Raw genomic sequence first — 24,319 nt, forward strand, 5'->3', positions numbered from 1 at the left:
AGACTCGCGCACCGTCCGTTGCGCAGTTCCGTTTTTCCGCGCTTCGTGGGCCTCGGAATCGTGTTGCTCAGTTCTTTCTTCAAGTATTTCTTATTATTCTTCGAAGATATCTTCTTCATTCGATGGCTTCCTCTTCCAAACCGTCGACTCCACGGTTCGGCTTCAAAAAGTGTCGAGATTGTGGGAAGAAAATGTCGTTGACGGATCCTCAAAGGATCTGGTTGTGGTGCCTGGGATCGGAGCATCACTGTTCAGAATGCGAGGACTGTATGTCCATGATGGCAAAAGCCTTGAAGGAGCGTAAGGGGAAGCTAGAAAGAGGTAAGACTCTTAAAACTTCTACTTCTTTGAAAGTTTCCTCGGCATAGTCGAGACATTCGTCTCCTCGCCGTCACAGGAAACATTCTCGCTCAAGGTTTCGAAGCGGTTCCCATCAGTCTTCAAGATCTAAACACTCGAAAAAGAGGCGTTGTAGATCTCCCTCTTCTTCGTCTTCTTTTACTTCCCCGGAAAGGGTCACCTGCCCCACGAAACACAGCTCTCCAGCTAAGTGGGAGGAATTCTGTAAAAAAATGCTTAGTGTCTTTGAGAAAGCGGCCTCGACCCCCTCGGAGACGACTAAAGGTGATGCCCTGGGTGAAAGACCCGAAAAATCGAAACGCCGCGAGTCGTTGCACCCGGCGAAAGAAACTGCCCGAGAGCGTCATGAACCCTTGAGCAAAGGCAATAAAACTGCATCATCGCCGCTGTCATCGAAGGTTCCTTTGACACATAAATCTGCGTCATTGAAGCCTTTATCGAAGCGTCCGCCGAGACACAAATCGATCAAATCGACGCCGTCTACGACGCCGCTGTCGACACCGATAAAGGACAGACCTACTGCTGTTACTACATCTCAGTCAGTAGACGTACCGAGGGCTTTGACCATTACCTCGAGGATGTCATCGATAACCTTGAAGACTCAGAGTAGGAATCCGATCCTCCCGAGTTCTTCGAGGCCTCTTCATACTTTTTCAATGCTTTTTTCGGTTTCATCGGAGCCTTTGACTTCTGCGTCGACAACGTCGACGTTTTCTCAACTGGTGACTACAAGCTTGGCCCCTTCTGCTTTAGAAATGGGTTTTAAACCATACCCAAGGTCAGATTATTTCAGAGCTTTGTCCTCTATATATGAGGAAGGGGAGGATTCTGACCTTGAAAGACCCTTTGGGTTATAGTGGACCACTGCACCTATACCAGAGGAATTTATCTCTGAAGAGAATAGATTGAAGGACCTTCAAGACTCTTTGCATGAGGCAAGTGGTTTAGATACTTCTCCAGAAGTAGAATTCGCAAAACCAGACCCAGGGGAACATGCTAAAACCCCTTATAGGGTCTTAATGGCCAGAATAATAGAGTTCATGAGGTGGTCTACACCTTCACCTTCTTTTCAACAGGATGATCTTATGGACATTTTACTTAAAGGCCCACAGGAAGATCCTGTGGTTCCCTTTCATACTGCATTGCAGAGAAAAATATATGTCAACTGGGAAACCCCTGAGGTTATCCCGGCAGTTAACAAAAAACTATCTGCCAAATATAGGGTATCTGCTTCTGACCCTGAATATTTGAGCAAACATCCAACCCCTGAGAGTTTGGTTGTACAGGCAGCAACTTCATCGAACAGTAGATCTGCATACCCTACTATTCCACAAGACAGGGATGATAAAAGGTTTGACGCTATGTCTAAAAAGGTCTTCTCGGCAGTAGCATAGCGCTTAAATCCATTAATGCTACTTGCACGCTCACAAGACTCAGCCATACACTTTGGTAGTGTGCTTCATCTGTGGCTGTCTGTCTCCCGGAAGGAGAGGAAAGGGAAACATTTCTGAACATCATTAAAGATGGTAAAGACGCAATGTGTGAGTCCTTTCAAACTGGCATTGATTCTGCAGACAGTATCAGCAGGGCCATGGCGGCAAGTACTACAATCCACAGATTTGCGTAGTTGCGAAAGTCTGGTTTTGCTCCAGAAGTACAGGCCAGACTTTTGAATATGCCCTTTGACAGCACTTCTTTGTTTGGTAAGAAGGCTGATGACAACCAAGAGAAGTTACAAACATCCAAGGCAGCAGCTAAATCTCTTGGAGCTGCAATCCGTCAAACTCTGTATCGCCCCTCAGGAACCTCTTGGAGGGGTAGGTCCTTTCGCTTTTATTCTGCATTCGGAAAAGGCAGAGGAAAGCCGGCTCAAAGGGGCCAAAAACGATTCACCCCCTGTGGACGGGTTAAAAGTACAAAAGCTGCAGCAGCAGCAGGTGCCTCCTTGCCCTCGGCATCTGCGTCAGCCGCTTCTAAACCACTCTGAGGTCTCTCCTCACAAGACACCAGTAGGGGGCAGGTTAACTCAACATCTGACGGAATGGCAGGCTATTCCGTCAGATGCTTGGGCATTGGAGACAGTTGCCCAAGGTTACTGCCTGCCTTTTCTACGCACCCCTCCAGAGTCATCCACCGGGGAACAACTCTTTGAAGTTTCTGGATCCGCTCCTTTCGCAGGAGATTCTAGACCTGCTAGAGAAAGGTGCCATAGAACCGGTACCTGTAGCAGAGAGGAACAAGGGTTGGTATTCCCCCTATTTTCTAGTACCGAAGAAGGACGGAGGACTGAGACCCATCTTGGACTTATGAGAATTGAACAAATTCCTCAGGAAGGACAGGTTCAAGATGGTGACTCTCTCTCAGATCCTTCAGGCCCTCCAGCTCCAAGACTGGCCGGTATCTCCAGACCTTCATGATGCTTATTTCCATGTGCCAATCCATCTCAAACACAGGAAATAACTGAGGTTCGCAATTGGCAACTCTTACTATCAATTTCGAGTTCTACCATTTGGGCTGACTTCCGCCCCGAGGGTCTTCACCAAGCTAATGTCGGTAGTGGCTGCAAGTCTAAGGAGGGAAGGGATCCACGTCTTCCCCTAACTAGGCGATTGGTTGATCAGAGCAGCATCTTCGGAATAAGCTCAGATTCAACTAAATTATGTCTGCCTTTTCCTTCACAAACTGGGCTTCTCCCTCAATTTAAAGAAGTCACAGATGATACCATCACAGAGACTCCAGTTTATCGGAGCGGTCCTGGACAACACTTCCCTGGGGAAAGCCTCGCCACCAGAGGTGAGGGCTCAAGATATTCTGGAGATGGTCACCAAGTTTGAAAATGCTCAACTTCTCCCAGCCTTCGACTTTTTGAGGTTGCTAGGCCTCATGGCATCCTGCATCTTCCTTGTGCCAGAGGCTCGCCTGAAAATGAGATCTCTCCAGTGGGCATTAAGAACCCAGTGGTCGCAATTCTCAGGAAGAATGGCAGATCTCCTTCAGGTCCCGGACAAAGTGGCTCGAGACCTTCAGTGGTGGGACTGTCGGGAGAACATTTTGAAAGGAGAACTGTTTTGGCAACCATGGCCGGAGATAACAATAGTCACGGATGCCTCACTCACGGGGTGGGGAGCCCATGCCAACGACTTGACCATCAGCGGCCGTTGGTCCAGACTACATATCAACCTGTTGGAGCTATCAGACTAGCGCTGAAGGCTTTTCTACCATCTGTACAAGGGAAAAATGTCCTGATAATGACGGACAACACAGTGGCCATGCACTACCTCAAAAAAAGAGGAGGCGTAGGATCACTGTGCAGAGAGGCGATGCAGCTCTGGTTTTGGGCAATTCAAGAAGGAATCTCTCGATCGGCAGTTCATTTAGCCGGAGAGAAGAACTTGACAGCGGACGCTCTGAGCAGGCAGAGCACAGTCTCATACGAGTGGGAGATAGCTCAGGAAGTCCTTCAAGAGATCTTCACCCTTTGGGGAACCCCTCAAGTGGATCTGTTCGCCACCAGTATCAACAGGAAGTGCGATCAGTTTTGTTCAAGCGAATTTCCCCTGAGAGGAGCTCTAGGGGACGCGTTTGTAGTGGACTGGGAGTTTCCACTTCTGTACGCTTTCCCTGTCATTCCTCAGATGATCAGGAGGTTGAGAAGATTCCGTAAGACTATGATCCTAATTGCCCCAGACTGGGCCAGGAGAACGTGGTACCCAGACCTTCTGGACATGTCCATCTGCCCTCCGATTCGTCTTCCACACAGGGATTGTCTTCTCTCGCAGAAGGGAGGTCGGGTTCTCCATCCAGACATCAGAACCCTCAACCTTCACGCTTGGTTTCTGAAAGGTTGAGATACAAGGATTGGGACCTCCCAGATAACGACAGGGTTTCCTGATGGGTACTCCTTTTTGAACCACTCCATTCTTGTTCATTAAGATTTCTCACCCTTAAAACAGTCTTACTAGTGGCTTTGACATCTGCCAGAAGAGTGAGCGAATTACAAGCTCCATCTTGCAAACCTCCTCATACAATTTTTCACAAAGACAAAGTTGTCCTACAAGTGAAGCCTAATATCCTCCCAACGTAGTCTCTGAATTCCACATCATTCAGAAGATAACCTCACCTTCATTCTATCCTCCTCCCCATCCTGGGAAAGAGGAAGAGAGGCTACATAGGCTGGATCCAAGGCGAGCCTTGAGTTTTTATATCGGCAGATTTGCTAGGATTAGGCAAGCAGACCAACTGTGTATAGGTTAAGCAGGACACAAATTAGGATTGCCAATCACAAAACAGACCATTTCCAGATGGATTATTTTATCCATTCTAGAATTATATACATTTGCAGGGAAAGAGCCCCCTCAACACGTTAGGGCTCATTCAACCAGGGGTATCGCAGCCTCTTCGGCCCTCCAAAGAGGGGTACCGATTCGAGACACATGTGCGGCTGTCACATGGTCGTCCGCACATACCTTTACAAAACTCTACAATCTGGATTCCTCCTCTAGCCAGGAGACAAGATTTGGTAAAGCTGTGTTACACTCTGTTCATTCTTAAGGGAAATATTCCAATTTTACTCCCACCTCTGTTTACACACCACTGCTATGGGAGTCTATCAATATAAGGAATACATCGGAGGACACAATCCCTTCGAAGAACAAGTTACTTCTTACCTTGTAACGTTATTTCGATGGGATGTTCCTCCGACTTATTCCGTATCGCCCCTCCCATCCATCCCCTCAGTAAAACTTCCCTTGTAGTTGCAGCTTATGCTCCTTCAAGGTCAATAACCAATTAATGCACAGCTACTCTTAAGCTTCAAAATGGAACTGAGCAACGGACGCTGCGCGAGTCTATTTATACGCACGATGATGTCGGCACCGATGCGGAGGCTGTCGAGGGACACCAACTCGAGGGATGTCGACGCTCGGCGCCCTCTACTGAAAAAAAATTCCGAGACCAGCAAGCTGGAAGTGATCTATCAAGATAAGGAACGAGAACATCAAGATAAGGACGAGGAACATCCCAGCGAAAGAACGTAACAAGGTAAGAAGTAACTTGTTCTTTATGGTCTATTTCCAATGACATTATGGGTAGTAATTGGAAGGTTTAAATTTGTGAAAATGATGTTAAATAATCTGGGTTTGGGGCACATGTGGATCGATGCCTACATTTTTACTAATTCACTAAAAAGAATGTAAAGGCTGCTTTAAATGCTTGGGCTTTGGCATACTCGATTAATGAAAGTGTAATTGGTGACATAACATAAGCATATCTTAGCCTAAAGGAAAAGGTGGCACAGAAAAATGCTTTCCTTGATTAACAATATAAGTAAAAGGTCTCTTAACAAAGTTCTGTATGGATATTTTACCATTGGCAGTCCTCACTTCTAAATTGCCACAAGGACCCAGGATAAGATGCCCGCTGTGTCTCAGTGTTAAAGAAACAGTAGCTCATTTTATGTTCTTCTGTCCTTTCTATTATTCTCTAGGACAATAATGACTTGAGCGGCAGCGCAAGAAACATTGTCAGGCAGGTAGAGGAAGCTCTTCGGTTCCTCAAGAAATTAAACTCTAAAGAAATAGCAGTAGCTCTAGCAGAATATCTCCAATCTGCTTTTCGAATTAGGAATAGTCTTTTAGCAGATTAATTTACACATGTAGACTTTATTTTGTATTTTAAAAAATATTTTAAGTGATTTTAAGATTCTTATATTTTAATGTATTTATAACAGATATATATTAGATATGTCTTAAATATTTGAATACGATGAAATGTAATCTTTACCGGTTTTAATTTTAGAGTATTTATATTGTCTGTGAGAAATGTTCCTGATGTTTTTTTTATCTGTATTGTATGAATGTATATTTGTTTTGAAGTCTGCATCATGTTGCATGCACTTTGATCATTTATAGCTGAATAAAGTGATAATATTCTGTTTTCCAAAACTGTAAAGTTATGTGGAATACCCAAAATACTGTATTCTGTATACCGTAAGCTTTGTATATGCAATTGATCTCAAGAAATACTTTTTAATTAAAACGTACATTCATTTGATAGACAACTTTCAGTAAAAATACATTAACTTCATAAAAAGTTCCCCAAGTTAACACACCAAACAAAATATATGCATTCTGATGGACTCTTTCCTGCCACAGATTCCTTATCTACAGCACAGCTGTTCTTTGGAAACTTTTCTGCGTCCAGGGGGGTGCATTGTGGCTCTGCATCAGTTGCGTCCAATGCCTCTATGCGCCCTGTGCTGGATATGATGTTGTGGCCAATATCAGCGCCCCACGACATCTTTTCCTTTTTCCTGTGCACTTTGTTCGCAAATCTGGAACCCGCTCACAAAGCTTCTTATTTTGAAATCGCCATGCCGATTCTGTCAAATGCCTCAGGCTTCAAGCCGTGTGTGGATTGCGGCTGGCAGATGTCAGTCTCAGATGTGCACCAGATGTGCTTGCACTGCTTGGCCAAGGACCATGACATCCAGGATTGCTGATCCTGTCAGTCCATGCACCCGAAGGCCCCCTGGGAACGGGCTGTGAAATTCTTTGCATTCGTCCATAAGGCGAAGGGTGAGGTTCTGCGTCTCAGTCAAGGTCGCACAGCGCAGATCGTCACTCTGAAGATCGGGCAGCTCTGCACATGGAGAAGAAGAATCTGAAGAGTTCACGCCCCCCAGTGAGTCCTCTCACTGCCACTCTTCTTCCTCCTCGAAGAAAAAGAGCCACTGCTATCAGGGTTCCCCTGAGAGGCCGGCACATGTACCGTTTCCAACCCAGTCCTCCTTGCCGGAAGGAATGGGACAACTTCTGCATGAAGATGCTTGACATCTTCAACAAGGTGCCTGCGGCTCTGGCCCGGCGCCTGTAGAGCAGACTGCGGTGCCAATGGGTCTCACTGCATCTTCTGCGACTGGCAGGGTACTCTCAGGAACCTGCTCCTGCATGCGTGCCTGGCCCAGAGGAGACTAAATTCTCCTTGCGCGGCCAGGGTCACCCTTGGGCTTAACAGCCGCTGCGCCGGCAACAGCGTTGTCTTCTGCACCAATCAGCATCATGGACTCAGTGGGAATACGTCCCACTCCCCAGGGACGCCTTGATGTCTAAGATATACAACATCTGCGACGAGGAGGGCGACATGGTCGCCTTTGGGCTTGCGCCCGTTGGTCCTAGGGGGGCAAAAGACTTCCCAGAGGAATTTATTGTGTGAGGTGAAGATGTGCTGGCCCTGGCAGAGGACTTTTAAGGATGTAACAAACTAGACAAAGTTGGACATCTTACCAGCTCCCACCACAGGTAAGCCTCAGGCTGCCTTGCAGTGCCTGATGGCTAAGGTGGGCGGTACGCTGAGGCTGTATTCCCCGTCCAGCGTTAATCACAAACTCTGTGACTCTCCGGATGATGCCCCAAAGAAGGAAACACTTCTGCCTTTTAATGTGGCGATGGAGGCCCCGGAACTGGAAGCGTGGAAGAAACCTGCATCTGTTTTGGCAGTTGACAGGGACCTGGCAAGGAAGTTCTGTCCTGCTCTACCTTCCGCTGAAAGCCTGGCGGTTCAGGCTGCGACAGTGAAGATATCTACCTTTTCATCCCTTCCACCAGACAGGGAGAGTAAGCGGTTTGACGCGTGGGGCAAGAAGTTGTTTGCATTAGCCAGTATAGCGCTGCTGGCAATGAACGCCTCTTGTGCCATGGTGAAATTCTCCTTCAGCCTCTGTTCATCAGTAGCCAATGCAGCAGAGTATGTCCCAGAGGGAGAGATGAGGGATGGGTTTCTGTCCTTGGTCTCGTATTACAACGAGGCGGCATGGCAGATGCTGCAATCTGGGCTGGACACAGTGGAATGCGTGCGCAGGCCCATGGCCACTAGCATGATGGTCAGGTGCCATTCTTGGCTACGGACGTCGAGTTTTGCGGCTGACATTTAGACGAGGCTGTTAGACATGCCTTTTGACATGCAGGACCTGTTTAGAGCTAAGGCTGAGTCCGCCCTCCAAAAGAGGCGATTGCTACGTTTTTAGGGCTTGCAGTCCAGCCGCCCTCCACACAGTCCTCTGCTCGGCGCAGGGTTTTAACCCCTGTCCCGCCCTTGCCCTGAGGGGCCATGGACAACCTCCCCAGGGAATTGGTCAAGGCAGTCCCTTCCCGAGAGGTAGAGGAAGGGACCCAGCATGCAGGAGTTGCCACGTCCACTGTTCTTTCTGAACCCTAGGTCATGAAACCTCAGTCACAGGCTTTTTCACACATCACCGATGGGAGGTATGCTTTCCTTGTTCAGCATGGAATGGTTGGAGACCATGTCCGACGCTTGGGTCTTACAGGTCATCCGTCATGGTTATTGCCTCCCGTTTCTCCTGTGCCCAGCGAACCACATTGTTCCGGCCACACCCTTGTCTCTGGATCCCACCCTTCTAGAGAAGGTCCATCAGCTTCTGGTGAAAAAGCGCAACCAAACTGTTTCCACACTCAGAACGAGGTGGCTGCTGAACTTGTTCTTAAGCAAGGACAAGATCAAGATGTTTACTCTAGCCCAGATCTTGCAAGCCCTCGATCTATAAGACTGGTTGGTTTCTCTGGATCTTTAGAACGTCTTCCTTGGTGTGCCGATTCATCTAAAGCACAGGAAGTACCTGAAGTTTGTAGTGGGACAACATTACCAGTTCGATGTCCTGTCGTTTGGTCTTTCGTCTGCACCCAGGGTTTTCACCAAACTGCTGGCAGTAGTAGAGGGGATCCATTTCTTTCCCTACCTGGTTGACTGGCTCGTCTGAGTTCGCTCACCGGCGCTAGTGTCAAAGAATCTACTCCACGCATGCACTCTATTGCACAGTTGAGGCTTTTCTGTAAACTTCAAAAGGTCTCAGGTTCTGCTGTCCGAGTCTCTCCGATTCATTGGGGCAGTTTTGGACACTCTCCTGGGCAGGGTTTTCCTGCCCGAGGATCGAGTGACGAACATCTTTTAGATGTTCAATGTCCTCCACTCACAGGAACAAGTCCGTGCCTCAGCTTTCCTGAGCCTTCTGGGCCTCATGGCCTCATGGCCTCCTGAATCCTTGTGGTGCTGTAGGCGAGGCTGCCCATGATATTGCTTCAGTTACTTCTCCGTTGCCGGTGGTCGCAGTTCCAAGGTCACATGTTGGACCTTCTACAGGTCTTGAATAAGGTGGTCCAAGATATTGCGTGGTCGGCCGATCAGGATAATTTGCTGAGGGGCGTGTTGTTTTATCAGCCTTGGCCCAAGGTGACGGTGTTCTCGGATGTGTCTCTGACTGGCTGGGGTGCTCACCTGTCGGACCTGACAGTGAGCAGACTGTGGTCTCCCACAGAGTCTCAGGAACAAATCAACTTTGGAGTGGAGCGTGATCAGGCTGGCCCTGGTCGCTTTCCTACCCTCAGTGAAATGTACAACTATGCTGATAGTGACGAACAACACAGAGGCCATGCACTACCTCAACAAGTGAGGTGGCATGTCGTCCTTGCCTCAGCGCAGAGAACCAATGAGACTGTGGTGTTGGGCAACAGTGTATCTTTAACGATGGCTCATCTGGCCGGATGAGAGAATGTCACAGCGGGTGCCTTGAGCAGACAGAATTCGTCCTCCCACGATTGGGAGCTCTCTCAAGAAGTTCTGGAGGAGATCTTCTCTTTTTGGGGAGCTCCTCAAGTAAACCTCTTTGCTTCCAGTGCCAACAGGAGTATGAGTTCTGCTCCAGGCAGTTTCCTCTCCAGGGAGCTTATCAGGGATGCAGTGACGGTCGAGTGGACTTTCAACCCCCTTTATGCTTTCCTGCCGATCCCTGCCATTCCGTTGTTTCTCAGAAGATTGCGTCTGTTCGGAACCACAATGATCCTGGGCCCGCAGAACCTGGGATCCGGAGTTGCTGGACATGGCCATCTGTCTTCTCTGGTGCCTTCTGAGGAGAGTGGACTTTCTCTCCTGTTTGGAGTAGTGGGTCCTCTACCTGAACCTCAGCAGCCTGCTTGACTACTGAGAGGCTGCGATGCAAGGAGGTGGGACTTGTCGGACAGCGTCCTCGATGTGCTCCTTTCAGTGCAGAGACCAGCTATGAAATCCATTTATGCCTTTAGGTGGCGTACATTTTTGATTTGGTGCCGGAAGAGGGACCTGGATCTTTTATTATGTCGTCTGTCCCCTGTGTTGTTGGAATGTCTGCTTTCCTTGGCCCAAGCAGGCCTGCAGATTGGCACTGTGAAGGGTTACCTCACCGCTCTGTGTTCAAGAGGTCCCCCAAACAGGGCTTGTTTTTCACAATCCCCACTGTTATGCAGTTCTTGTGGCGGCTTGTGTAACCAGTTTCCTCCTTGCCAGTTTGTGGATCTGGCGTGGGATTTGAATTTAAGTTTAGCATGTTTTTGGGGCGCTCCGTTTCAACCTCTTCTTTCCTGTTCTATTAGATTGCTCACACTTAAGGTGATTTTGCTGGTTGCCATCACTTGCGCGAGACGGGTACGTGAGCTCCAGGCATTGTCTGTTTTACATGCCTATTTGTATTTTTCCAAAGAGAAGGTTACATTGAGAGTCAGACCCTCCTTTCTGTCGAAGGGGGTCTCTGATTTCCATCTCTCTCAGAAGATCCATCTTCCTGTGTTCTTTCCTTCGCCTCAACCTTTCAAGGCAGAACGGCGATTTCATCGGCTGGACCCGGTACGGATCTGCCTGAGGGTCTCGAAGCTCATTCTTTCAGATGAGTAGCGCCCGCCTCTGCCCTGCAGAGGGGAGTCCCTGTCATGGACATTTTCCAGGAAGCGTTTCTGCACACGTTTGGTAAGCATTACTGCTTAGATTCCCTTTCTGGCCAGGATGCCCGTTTTGGTAGGGAGGTCGTACAGTGTTTTCTGGTTTAGGTGGTGTCCTTGCTTCCTCACTCCTCCAGATTTATGTACTGTTTTGGGTATCTATCATAGATGAGCAATCGGAGGCAGGAAAGAATTCATTAGAAGAACAAATCACTTACCTCTCTAATGTTATTTCTGATGGATGTTCCTTCCACAGATTACTCATCTCGCCCTCCCTACCTGCCCTTCTTGCGGATGATAGTACACCATCGTTTCTACAGTCCCTCAGCTTCACAGTGCAAGTGGAAAAAGGTGGAACTAAGCTGGTTGTCGCTACAGCTAGAAAAAAGTCAATAGCGCCAATGTCGGTGTTAAGATGGATTTCAAAAATCAACCCTGTGTTGGGTTTTGGAGGCCACCCTATTATAGTGAACAGGAAAGACACTGAAATATACCCAAACACAGTCAAAGTTAAGTAGCAGAGCTGTAAGGCTTAGACTCGGGAGGGTTGTGAGAGTAGTCGAGGGCTATGGATAGAGAGAGCACGCCAATAATTCCAGTTAGAGAGGTACAAAAATATACCAAGATTTATTAGGCCTTTAAAATAACACTAAGCAATGAAACCTTCAGTTAAGTAATGTCACAAAACTACTATAAAATACATACATTTATGGGGCTTTTGAATCTGCTTAGATTCACATGTTCTGCATAGTCCACCACCTAGTGGGAGGCTTGGAGTGTAAAATATGTTTTTTCGAAGTAAAAAAGTAAGGTATCAACATTGGTGTTCTGTCACCCTATCCCTAATCCTATGTGTACATGATCCTTTACATGTTTATGTCCTCAGATTGTTTTTTCCGCCATTGGTTGGCAGCCAAACTTGTAGCTGAAAGAGAGACTTTTCGACTCCACAACACACTCATCCGCCAACTTCGGCATTGTAGCAATCGGACGATGGAACTTCTCGACACAACCGTGACTATGATGAGGTGCACAATAGGGAGAGTGGGAGGACACGGATTCATATTTTGTTTACTCTTATAGGGCTAGGGAATGTTTTTTTATACAATTTTAACTAATGCAGTGTTGATACCCGAGACCCATAACGATACAAACACCTTTTATATTTTAAGCGCTGAGTAATTCAAAATTTCCCTGGAAATGGACACACATAAGTGCAACAGTTGTCTCCAAGTGATCACGCAGAGGAACGCTGATGGGCGTGCCTAAAATGCAAACTGAAGACTGGGAGCACCTCCAAACGCCCTGGGTCTCATGCACCATGCAAGCGGAATCGGGAGCGGCAGAGTAATAGGTAAATCTAGGTCGGGATAGAGGACACAGGTCGGCTTGAACCCAACAGCCCAACAAGGAGGCGCCTTCCGTGAAAGATGCCCAGCTCCAAAGGCTTGACTTCTGGGTGAGTTATGGAGAAGTTCCCTGGCGATCTGGAGGCCGCTAAAACGTACAAACATAGGCACCAACACGAGGGTAAAGTCGAGGGCTCACCCTTGATGCAGAAAACAATGGCTACACCATCCCTGGCTTCAAGCAGAGTCTCTGCCGACAAATGTGCAATCAAGAGTGGGTCATAGCCCCCCGACTAAACATACACATGTAGGGAAGGGAGATTAAAACAAACGACGTCCTTCGCACCGACAAAAATGGCTGTTGATTTGATGCCGAAAGAAATGCTCACTCCAGCCATGAAACAAAAAACTTTATTTGATATCTCAGACTCTGAAGAGGAGTGGGAGGAAGGGTACAATATGGCTGCCTTCAAAGCCCACCCTTCAATGCCAAAGTGAGTGACAGATGAAGGATTTTAAAGAAACCATGTCAGAAAATTGTGCGTTTAATGAAGAAACATGAAACACCTTTTAGGAGGAAGATACATTCTACAGATAGTGATCCTCCTGAAAACAGATCAGTCACGTGTGCAGGTGGATATTCACCCAGACCCTTTTTCTGACCATGAGGAATTTGAAGATGCTGAGGGTACTGATTCACATCAGAACTGCCAGGACCTCGTCCCTGATGATTACATAATGCCGTCCCTTGATTAAGTCAACCCCCCCCCATCCCTTCAATGCCAACAGAGGATTACTTTCAATAATCAGACCGTATTATGAGGGCATCTGAACACTTTGGTATCTTCACAGAAGAGCCAGATGAGGATGTAGACATTTTGGTGGAAACACTATTATTACTCAACATTTAAAAAGAGGATAACACCACTAAACCGGTTTACTAGAGTGTGGAGAAGTAATATAAACAGTTTAACTATGGCCTCATGTACACTTGTGTATAGGCACGTTATAAATGCCATATCATATATCATATCACCAGAGAGCAATTTGTCCCTGACTCACTAGTCGTCACCACAGTCAGAAAAAGGCTAACACACCTAAGTCAGCGACAGGGTATCCTCAGATAAGGGGAATGTTAGGAATGGTCTTCTTATGATACGTTTATTCCATGCTTAATCCTGCTCTCTGAAAGCATAGTGTGTGACTGCAGGTCTGAGTTCATGAATGGAATGCAAGGAGTGTGACTGACTGGAATTTTGAGCGTGTATGAGATTCCACCCAGGGCAGTTGGTAATGATGTAGCCTGGGTTGTGGGAGCTAGTGGGCTTCCCTATGACTATACTTCCTATCTCCTTGTGATGTAACCTGATTAAAGTAACATGAAGGTTACAGCTGACCACCAGAGTATCCTTTACAAGTTACCCTAACTTATGGACATAACCGAAAGTAGACGTATAAATGCATTTGGCTGCAATACAGCGGCATGTAGTGCCTTGATTGCTAATGATACTTCTGTAATGTCTAGTTATCATAGGGCACAGTGGGATATTGTGGAAGAGTTAGAAAAATATATATCCACAGAATTTCATGGATTTTTATGTAAAAACATCCATGAAGGGAAAAAGATTACAAATGCTTAATCAAGAATACACTTGACTCGGCAGAGACTGCAGGACGGCAAGTCGCAGGGGCACCTCTTGTAAAACAGCATGTATGGCTAAGGGGTTCCGGATTCAAAACAGAAAGCTTTTGCCCCTCTTTTCTTTAGGGGACTTGCTTCTGTTGTGGACTCTGTTCCAGGGTCTTATCAAGGTTTTGCCTTAGCCTTTTCCCAGGCTTCTCAGGTGGGTGAGCTATTCCACCTTTCTAGCTTAGTTGGTGCTGGTGGGATACTCTCTGACTTGCCCCAGGGTCAATAAGTTTCCTCCAGACTCGTCGGGCAGTTTCCAGGCAGGCAGTGCTCCAGGGTAGTCGGGTTCCTTCATCCAGGCAACATCTTCACTTTCAGGATACAGCTCCTCTTCCCTTCACCAGCATCTGGAGAAGAATGAAAGGAACCTGTCCTTGACTGAGACAAATTCAAAGTTATCTGGCTTTGCTTTTATAGCCAGACTCCCCCTCGTCCTGTTTACTGCTGATTGGTGGAAAGCCCTGCTTACAGGATTGTCTGGCACAGTGCTTCATTGTCCTTTCGTGTTAGGCTCTTTTGTGATTGGCCAGTTGGACTTCAGTTGTTTCATTTATGAATTCACTTTCTTTATTTCCTTTATTCTTTTATCCTAGGCCTCTTTTTACATACTATTTGTCCGATCCATGGTGCGTAGGTTTTTATTTGATTAATTTCGGTGCACCCTTACATTCCTATCGGTTCCTCTATGGGGACTCAAACTTGGCTCCTCCCACATGTTCTAGGTATTGCAAACATCCTGAACTTGTGCTAGCACTGTCGAAGGGTAAGGCTAGGGCCTTCCCTCTGAGGTCATGTAGCGCTTCCCTCTGTGTCTTTCATCTGGTTCCATCCCTCAGAGTGGAGCACGCCGCCGTCCCAGCTCCCTGTGTTCCAGCACAAGCATGCTGAGGGGTGTATGCCCCGGTGTTCCTCCATGTGTCGTGAGCTGAGCTACTGCTTTCATTGTCCCACGACTGTGGGCAGTGCCGCTACCACCACCAGGCAGTCTTCTGTGAGTCTCTTGTGGCGATCGCAGTACTACAATTCACCACAACAGACAGTTTGGCTATGGGTCTGATGTATCTTTCAGGCTACTGGGCTCTTTTGGGCACATGCTGCTAGGTCTGTCCCCCTTTCTGCTTCCCACCTGTTTACCCTCATCCTAGCCCACACAACCTTAATGGGGATGTTGGTTTTCTCACCAATGGGGACACCCATCTGTCTTTTGGCTGCCTTACCCTATTGATGTTTTCCTTAGACGATGGCTGCCTAACTCCTTCTGGGATTTTTTAAACTTTCCCTAACCTACCCCGCATAGTATCATATGTAGTTCATGATTGTGCCTTTTTTTGCTCTGTCTCATCTCTCCTTCCACACACGTTCTTACTTGACCCTTCCCTACACTGGGATCCTGATTAGTTCCCCCACCAAACTACTTTCCCTCTGATCTCTCATTCTGCCTTTCCACCTCCTCCCTTAGATCTTACTTCCTTCTTACTCATGCTCTTACAATCAATGTGACCTCTAACTACCACTCTGTTGATAGCTCTGCTGTAATACTTTCCTCATCCTATGATACCTCCTAGCTTCCTCTGCTACCACTTCTACCACCTTTCCTTTCTTACTGTTACTCCTACTACTGCTACTACTGCTCTAATACAACTATCTCTCACCACCACGACTCTTGCTCTACTGCGTCTACCACTCCCTAAGGCTTACTACGGTGTCCAGTCAGTATGTCGAACGCATTTTTTCGAATGCAAAAATGTCGAAAACATTATGTGGAATTTTATTTTTCGAATGTATCATTTTTTTATTTAATACGTTTTTTGGGGGTTTTGGTAAGTAAAATAAAGTGTAAAAAAAGGGGTTTGGAGGGGACCCCCCCATTAAAGGGAGGACACCCCCATTAAAAAAAAAAATTAAACATTCGAAAAAAAATACGACTTAATGTATTTGACATTTTTGCATTAGAAATAATTGAATTTGAAATATTAACTATAAACCGCTTACTACTGTTTGCTACCACCTCCACCACTTTACTACCCCCACAACTACTACCACCTTCCCTTCCACTGCCCTGCTACTCCTCCTCTACCTCTACTCTGCACACTTTCACACACAGATACTCTACAGACCCTGTGGTAGGTCGGAAGTAGGGGTTGGACACGTTGAGGACATTCTGTACACTTAATACAAATCATAAGAATAAGGCCTATATCTCTGTATTGCTAATGGGAATACCCTACCTATCGAAAGGTGTTCATCAGATGTCGGGAAGTCCAAAGTATGTCCTCCGAATAAACTAACTCTGACCCTAGCACTAAATATAACTACAGTAAATAGGCCAAGAGAATGTCTCTTCTTCCCCTGATCTTGTCTTATTCGTGGATAGTCTTTTTACATACAGGTTTTTTATCCGCTCAGATCATTCGCTGTGTAATCTCCTTTGATAGTCTTTCTTATCAAGTATTGTAGTTCTTCAAAATGACTCTTGGGCCTCATGCTTTCTGTGGCCTTAGCTTTGGAGTGCTTTTCCTTCTCGTAGTTCCTCACAGTCTTGTCATCACATATACGTTCTTCCCAGTCTCTTTGCTCAGGTGTTCCTAAATTATGTTTGCCATGATTCCCTTTTAGGCTTTCTTTGCAGAGGCTTTCTGCTCTTTTATCTTTTCCTTGGCAAGCTTTATCTCGTCTTTCTTGCTATGTGTCACTGTGTTGTACTTTCTCCAGCCTTCAACTCTGCAAATATAGGGTGGTTGTCCATCCTCCCGGGCTTTACTTCCCAGTCTCTGTTGGTTCCCCACCTGGGTTGGTTAAATCTCTCTTTTATATATGGGTCACATCCCTTGTAAACTACTTTCTTCAATACTATCGCGTCCTCATGACTGGGACAAGTCTCTCTCTTCAAGTGACACTGGTCTTCCCTGACCCGTTTGTGTATTTGCTTTATCAGGTTTTTATAGGTCCAATCATTCCATTTTATATTTTTGTTCGTGTCCGTTGGACTGTGACGAGTTTATTCATGCATATGATTGCCCAGCGGCCTACTGCAATTCCCAATCCCCCCGGCACCTTTCATTGTACGGTGTAGGGTTGCAGAGCTTGGCTCACGCTAGTGTACTGCTTTTCTCTCTTTTCGCTGTTCGGGTTCCCAATCTCGGTTCCTCGTCGCGTGCCTCCCTTCCACAGACACTGGCGATTGGATGCTGTTCAGGCTGGCTTCCCCTCTCTGTAGTCTCAGTGCTGCTCCTTGGGCATCCTGCCCACCAGTCTGCAAGCACGGTGCCGCCACTAGCAGTTCCTTCTCTCTGTTCCTTCTCGTACCACTTACTTTGAGGTTGCATACGTTAGGCCTCGGGCGTCTCCCACTGTGTTTCTCTCGCTCTTTGAAAATCAAGGGCTCCATGACCGGGCTTGACTTCACCTTCACACGGCCTAATGACATCAGTGGGCTTCCCCAGCGCATAGCACTCTCCTCTCTTTCTGTTCGTACTCGTCCCAGTTATATACACATCTCTGGTTGAAGAGACCTCTTCCTTATTTCTTCCACACATGGTTCTTTTCACATTGGCTTCAGGCAACTGTAAAGTTGCCACACTGATCTTCATTGAAGATAGTCGCATATATGCAGCTTTGGTAGTTGACTTCGGAAGTTCTTCACAGGAACTGGAGTCCTTTTCCCCAAAGGGGGAGTCTCTCCTGGTGAGGTCTCACTTGCCTCGACCCCTGTGGAGGGTCTCGTGGGGCAGGCTCATCTCCCTAGCCTCACAGGGGGGTCTCTCTCCCTTGGGGAGAAGGGACAAATACCTGCTATTCATCACATACCCGTCCCATTACGGTGGTGGCTTGCCCATCTCCATTGAGAGGGAATAGACTTAGAAAATCTGCCTTTCCTTGTTCCTTCCCCTTCCGGTGTTCTACTGTAAAGCAAAACGGTTGTAGATCGAAAAACCATCACATTATCCTTGGATTAGTATCTTTCCTTAGGCTCATCCAGGTTAAAGTAAAGTGGCCGTTAATCAGTCTGAACTTCTGTCCTGTTAGGTAGTATTTCAGGTGTACAACAACCCACTTTATTGCTAAGGCTTCGAACTCCACCATGGCATAGGACTGTTCTCTAGAGATGAGCTTCCTGCTATATAGGATTGGATGTTCAACTCCTTCATGCTCTTGAGAGAGTACTGCTCCCAAGCCCATGTTTGATGCATCGGTTTGTAAAAGGAATTCTTTGTTAAAACCTGGAATCTTAAGAACAGGACCCAGACACAGGATACTTTTCAGGCCTTCGAAGCTTTCTTGGTCTTGTTTACTCCAAACTAATTTATGTGAATCTACATTTTTTAGTTTGTCCATTAGAGTAGCACCCAGGGTGGAGTTGTTGGGGCTACACCTCCTGTAATATCCTGTAAGAACCTGGAAGGCTTGAAGATTGTGCTTGCTTTTAGGGGTTGGTGTTTGTTGCACTGCCTTTGCTTTCTCAGTTTGAGGTTGGATTAGGCCATTCACCACAAGGTATGCAAGATATTTTATGGCAGACTATGCCAAGTAACATTTTTGAGGATGCGCTCTTAGACCACCTTTCCTAAGAGCCCAGGGGATCGAATAAAGATGGTGTAAATGCTCGGGTCAGCTGTTACTATAGACCATGATGTCATCCAAATAGGCCCCACAGAAAGCAGTGCATGGTCTTGATATTCTATACATATGACTCACAAATATAATGCTAAAGCAATTCCCGAAGGAATGGTCAGAACTAATTGGAATGATATTTAGCATTTGTGAACAAACCCACGAAATTCCGGAGTCGTGGTCTAAAGCAATCATCGTCCCGATTTATAAAAGTGGCTGCCGGGAGGACCCCGTGAACTACAGACCGATCGCGTTGGTAGATATCCTAGGAAATATCTTTTCCTCTCTCATCTTGGACCATCTGAGGATATGGGAAAAATCGGCAGAGTGCAAAGACATCTTGCAAACGGGCTTCCAAAAAAATGGAACAGCAATTAACATCTTGATAATAAACATCTTTAAAGCAAAAGTCAAAGAAGGGGCGCCAAAAATCTACTTAGCGTTTGTAGATCTGTCAAAAGCATTCGATAAAGTGGACAGAAACATGCTATGGAAAAAATTAGAAGCCTGGAAATGCCCCAGATCACTACTCAACCCACTAATTGCGCTCCACTCAAACACAACAGTGAGAGTAAAGCTTAATCAACAGGGAACCTTATCAGAAGAAATACAAGTGGAAAGGGGTGTAAAACAGGGTTGCCCTCTTGCTCTCGCACTCTTTATCGACTTTCTGGGGGACCTGCAGTACTCAGAAAACAAGATCAGAACGTTTCCACCTAAATTAGGAAAAACCACAATTCCTCGTCTCCTATACGCAGACGACGTGATTCTGATTGACCAGACGAAAGTGGGCCTGCAGCGGAAATTGACAAATCTGACAAAATACTTAGAGGAAAATCACTTGGAGATAAACAAAAACAAAACAAAAATCATGACACTTGAGAAACAACGGAAAACTACTACAACAATGGAGTCATGGTTCTTAGACGATACAAAAATCGAAAAAGTAAACAACATCAAATACCTGGGATTTGAACTAGATAACACACCAACAGATAAAACAATGCAAGTAGCACTCTGGGATAAAGCGAAGAGACTGACAGCGCAAATGAGAACGTTGGATAAGAAATTTGGTAAATTTACGCTAACCCCGGCAATACATTTCTATAAAATGAAATTGGTGCCCTCGCTGACATGTGGAACAGAAGCATCACTGTGTATCCCGGAGAACATTTGGAACAAAATAGAAGGCATGGTTTGGCGAACCGTTCTGGGGCTTCCCAAATCAACCGCAACAACGGCAATCAGAAGGGAGCTTGAGTTAATATCCCTGGCCTCGATAGTCGATGTCAATGCAATGAGACTATTCAGAAAAATCATCCTTGCTGACTCCCTGCCAATCTATGCATTGATTAAAGAAGAAAGAAGAACTTGACAATGGAAATTGCATCTTATTCAAGAAGTGGGCAAAATTAAGAAAGGAAAGGTTGTCTGAAATACTGTGCACGGAAACAGACCTAAAAGAAAATCCAGATAAAATCAAACGGAAACTCGAAGAAAGGGATTGGATTAAAACAATAGAGGCAGCAACAGAAAACAAACTATTACAACATCTCCCACCAACGTTCAACAAACCAAAGGTTCCAATGAAATACGTGAGTAAATTCCCGGACAAGAAAAAAAGATATTTGTTTATGAAAGCAAGACTAAATTTACTACAACTAAACAAATACTCGCCATTCGAAACATGGCGGAAAACCAAGTATGTCGACTATGTAAAAACTCTGACACTGTGGAAACGATCAGACATTTAATTCTAAACTGCCCCTGCACGAAACAGAATAGAATCACCTACCTATCACCGCTGATCACGAATCATTGGATGATTCAAGAAGAAACTTTGTGGAACAGACTCATCGCCGGTGAAGCCACTAGGTGGACAATGGCCATGACAAATTTACTCGAAATGGCTTTCAAACAGATAAACGAGGCCCTGCCCACGGAACCTACTGAAGCAGAGCATGGCTAGGGGACCACTAGTCAGATGACTTCGGAGGTCTCCCACAAGTACTCTAACAAGTCGGATCTGTGAAAAGCCATTCTCGAGGAAATCTTTTTCGACGAAACTAAGATGAATAAATTGTAGGACAAAACTGTGCCACACTCTTTCACAAAATTACAGGCTTTTTCCTGAATATAAGTCAAATAAATAAATTAAAAAAAATATTCCTTTTGAAAAGTGGCAGGAGCCCCGTGCAGTTCAAAGGGTATGACTTTGAACTGGAAAAGGCCTTGTGGTGTTGAATAGGCAGTCTTCTCCCTATCTGCCGCATTTAAAGGAACGTGTCAATATCCTTTTGTTAAATCGAGAGTAGAAATGTACTTGGTTGTCCCTAGCTTACGAAATAAATGATAAATGCAGGGCATTGGATAATTGTCAAAGATGGAAAAGGAGTTTAGCTTCCTGTAGTCTATACTGAATTGCCATGAGTTATTAGGTTTGCAGACTAGTACAATGGGGGAGCACCAATGACTTTCCGAGGGCTCGATAATAGCCGACGTGTGCATCTCCTCTACCTTCTGCTCAATAATTTTTCTCCTGGATTCAGCCATCCTGTAAGGCTTTAGATTAACAATTTTCACTGGTAGTGTGCAGATCTAATAGAAGAAATTAGGGACTCTCACGTGCTGTTCTGAAAACACGTTGGGTAATTGAGCCAGTAAGTCACCCAGATCTTCTTTGTGGGATAGTGGCAATTCAGGTTAAATCAACTGAGTCTCACTTTCAGGGTCAACAAGGAGTGCGGCCATAGTGACCGTAGAGTCTTTACTCTGATCTACTTTCCATTTCTTCAGTAAGTTAACATGGTAGACTTGGGTTTTTTTGAGGTCTATCAGGTTCAGATATCAAATAGTTTTGGAGACCTTATTTTCCTAGTACTTTATATGGTCCTTGAAATTTGGAAATCATTTTTACCAGATGTTGGGAGAAGTGCTAAAACTGATTGTTCCATAGAAAAAGACAGGGTCACAGCATGCTTATGTTGCCTGTTGTTGCTCTTGGGCTTGACCTAGGTTTTTTTTTTTTTACAATCTCCCTTACTGCTGCCATGTGTGTTTTTAGTTGGGTGTGGCCTCTGGAGTTCCAAGACAAAACAGATATTTGCTTACAGCGGTTAAAGATTTGGTTTTAGTTCCTTTACCTGGAGAATGGAGTCGCATAAAGTAAGCGCTAGCCACCTCCAGCTCGGATCTTCCACGTTCATATCGTGGTATCTGCTACTCATCCTATTCCCACTTCCGTCATAGGCTCCCTCTGGACGATCCATGTCATTGCTAACATTTTGTTGATTGGAGAAGCCCTTACTAAAAGACAAAATGTTGTAGCCCAATTTGTTAAATTGGCTAACTTCACGCATTAGTGCTTCATACACAGGTCGTGAGTGAAACGCCAGTTTTGCCTGGTTGTAATGTTCTGGGTGAATGAAGTCCACCAGTTTAATGTCTGCCAAGGAAAGCGCTCTCAACTGAGGAACTTCATTCAATAATGCCAAGATCCTCCATATATTTAAGGAGTCAACGCCCCCGTAACCAAACATTTAATACAGGATGGTAGGGTCGTCCGGATAGCAGGGTGTCCTCCACTGTATGTTGTTTAACTCACTATCGAAGACCGATTTAGGTTCAGTTTCAAGTCTTGCCCCCTGACCTTCTCTCCCTAGTTTTACAATAGGTTGATTTGTACTAGAGAATTTGGTGTGCAATGCCTCGCCAATTATTGTGCACTGGTCCTTTTCAAAGATTGGTCCACTTTTCGGTCCTTCATTCATGTATGACCTGGGGGGTGGTTTAGGGAGGGGAACCCCCTGCTGTCCCTTTTCCCTTTCTACTGGCTGGTCTATATTTTGTCAGGCCAATTCAGCGTGGGACTCTGACATCATCAACTCAGAGCCCAATTTCTGCTCTACCATGGTTTTAATTATTGTTTCTAAGTAACGGGATCCAGTCGTTGTTGGGCATCACGTTACTCTTCACTGGGTTTGCTGGTGTAAAATCCCCAGTATTGAAAACCAGAGATGGTTCCCACTGCTCCCTCTGTTTGTGCTATGTATATTCCCTATTTGATGCCTGTTCCTTTCCATACATTATATTATTTGCAGCTTTAAAGAGTTGAGGTGCCTCTAAACTCTGCTGGGGTAGGTCATTTACCCGTGGGTGCTTCCAGTCACTCATGTTTGTACAATCTTCTGTTACCTTATTAGCGACAATTCCTGACTCCATTACTTAATTTATGCTCTCAGTAGGAGGAGGACAAGGTGATTTTAGGCTAGCCCCCTCTCAATTGTGTTAACCTCCCCTTCCTCGATTATTTCACAGAAACTCTCTGGCAGTATGAGGCAGGGTTTTTTGGGACTTTTCCCCTTCTCGGCTGACTTTGAGAATAATTCATAGATCCTTCTGCCTCTGGTTTGTTTTATTCCAATCGCAGCATGTTCGGCTTTCGGTTTCTCTTTTTTCCCTTTCTGTTTTAGCTCTTCTGCTAAGGTGTTTGGGATTGTCCCCCTCCTCAATGGAGTCATCCACTCCTGGACTTATGTCACAATTTATGGTATCCTCCATTATCATGTTTCACCAGGAGTTTCGGACGTGTTTACTTGGTCCTTTCCCTACTAATAATTTTTGGTATTTCACTCCCCTCCAACCCCCTTTCATCCCCCCAGATTATGTGGTGAGGATCTGACCCTTGGCAGGGGTTATCGTACTTCTTTCTCGTCCCTCTTTCACCACCTTATCTGACACCAAACATACTTCATCAATTTGCTCAACTGTTTTCTCGCCTCCCTTATTCTCTGCGGCCTGTGGGAGAGCGTCAGTGCCCGCTGACTTACAAGCAGTCTTGCTTTTAAAAGTAACAGGCTCTCTGCTAGGGACGATGGTCAAAGCTGCAATTATGTCTCGCAAGAGCACTGTGTGGGCATGAAGCTCTCTAAGAATAAGAGAGCTGCCATTGTCTCCCCCCCCCTTTCCCACCTTCCCCGGCCGTTGCACCGATGAAAAGGACTCATCCCACTCCGCACCCTGCCCCTGGGGATATTGGGACAGGGCGATGAGTGAGATTTCGACTGGCTGAAAGACCAATGGTGTTTCAGGTGGGAGGCCCCCATCCACCGGATTAGCCCCTCCCACATTCAAGTTTTCCCATGATGGTTCGCTCCCCACCACCCCCACACCGTCCGCCGACACACCCGGCTCAGGTGTGGCAAAAGCTCACAGTCAGTCAATCACTTCCAATAATGCTGAGTCTGACGGCGCCGGCGGGGAGGGAGGGAGTGGAAGAGCGAGGGCCATCCGCATTGTGTTTTTCACTGGCGTGAAGATGAGGGGCGCGGATAGTATGGTATATGATATGATATGATAGGTTATTTATAATGCGCTTAATACCCAGAGGTTTCCAAGCGCGGCCCCAGGGATCGAACCTGTGTTGCTTGGTGTCTTGCTTCCAAGGCAAGCACTGTTGCCCCTGAGCTATCCTCCAGAGACATCATACATCTGTGCCCCCATCAAGGTTTCCCTCCATGTTTTAGGTCCAGAGCGCATTTTATTTACAG

The 24,319-nt window shown here is 46.1% G+C and overlaps 1 protein-coding gene across 1 annotated transcript in view; it reads left to right on the plus strand.

The window, feature by feature from the left end:
• The window catches only part of INTS1 (integrator complex subunit 1), a 2,112,141-nt gene that overhangs the window by 768,036 nt on the left and 1,319,786 nt on the right, over nt 1-24,319 (plus strand). The gene's annotated exons all lie outside the window — the stretch shown is intronic.

This window comes from Ambystoma mexicanum, chromosome 2q (genome assembly GCF_040938575.1).
Source record: "Ambystoma mexicanum isolate Mex_15411 chromosome 2q, UKY_AmexF1_1, whole genome shotgun sequence".
NCBI lineage: Eukaryota > Metazoa > Chordata > Amphibia > Caudata > Ambystomatidae > Ambystoma > Ambystoma mexicanum.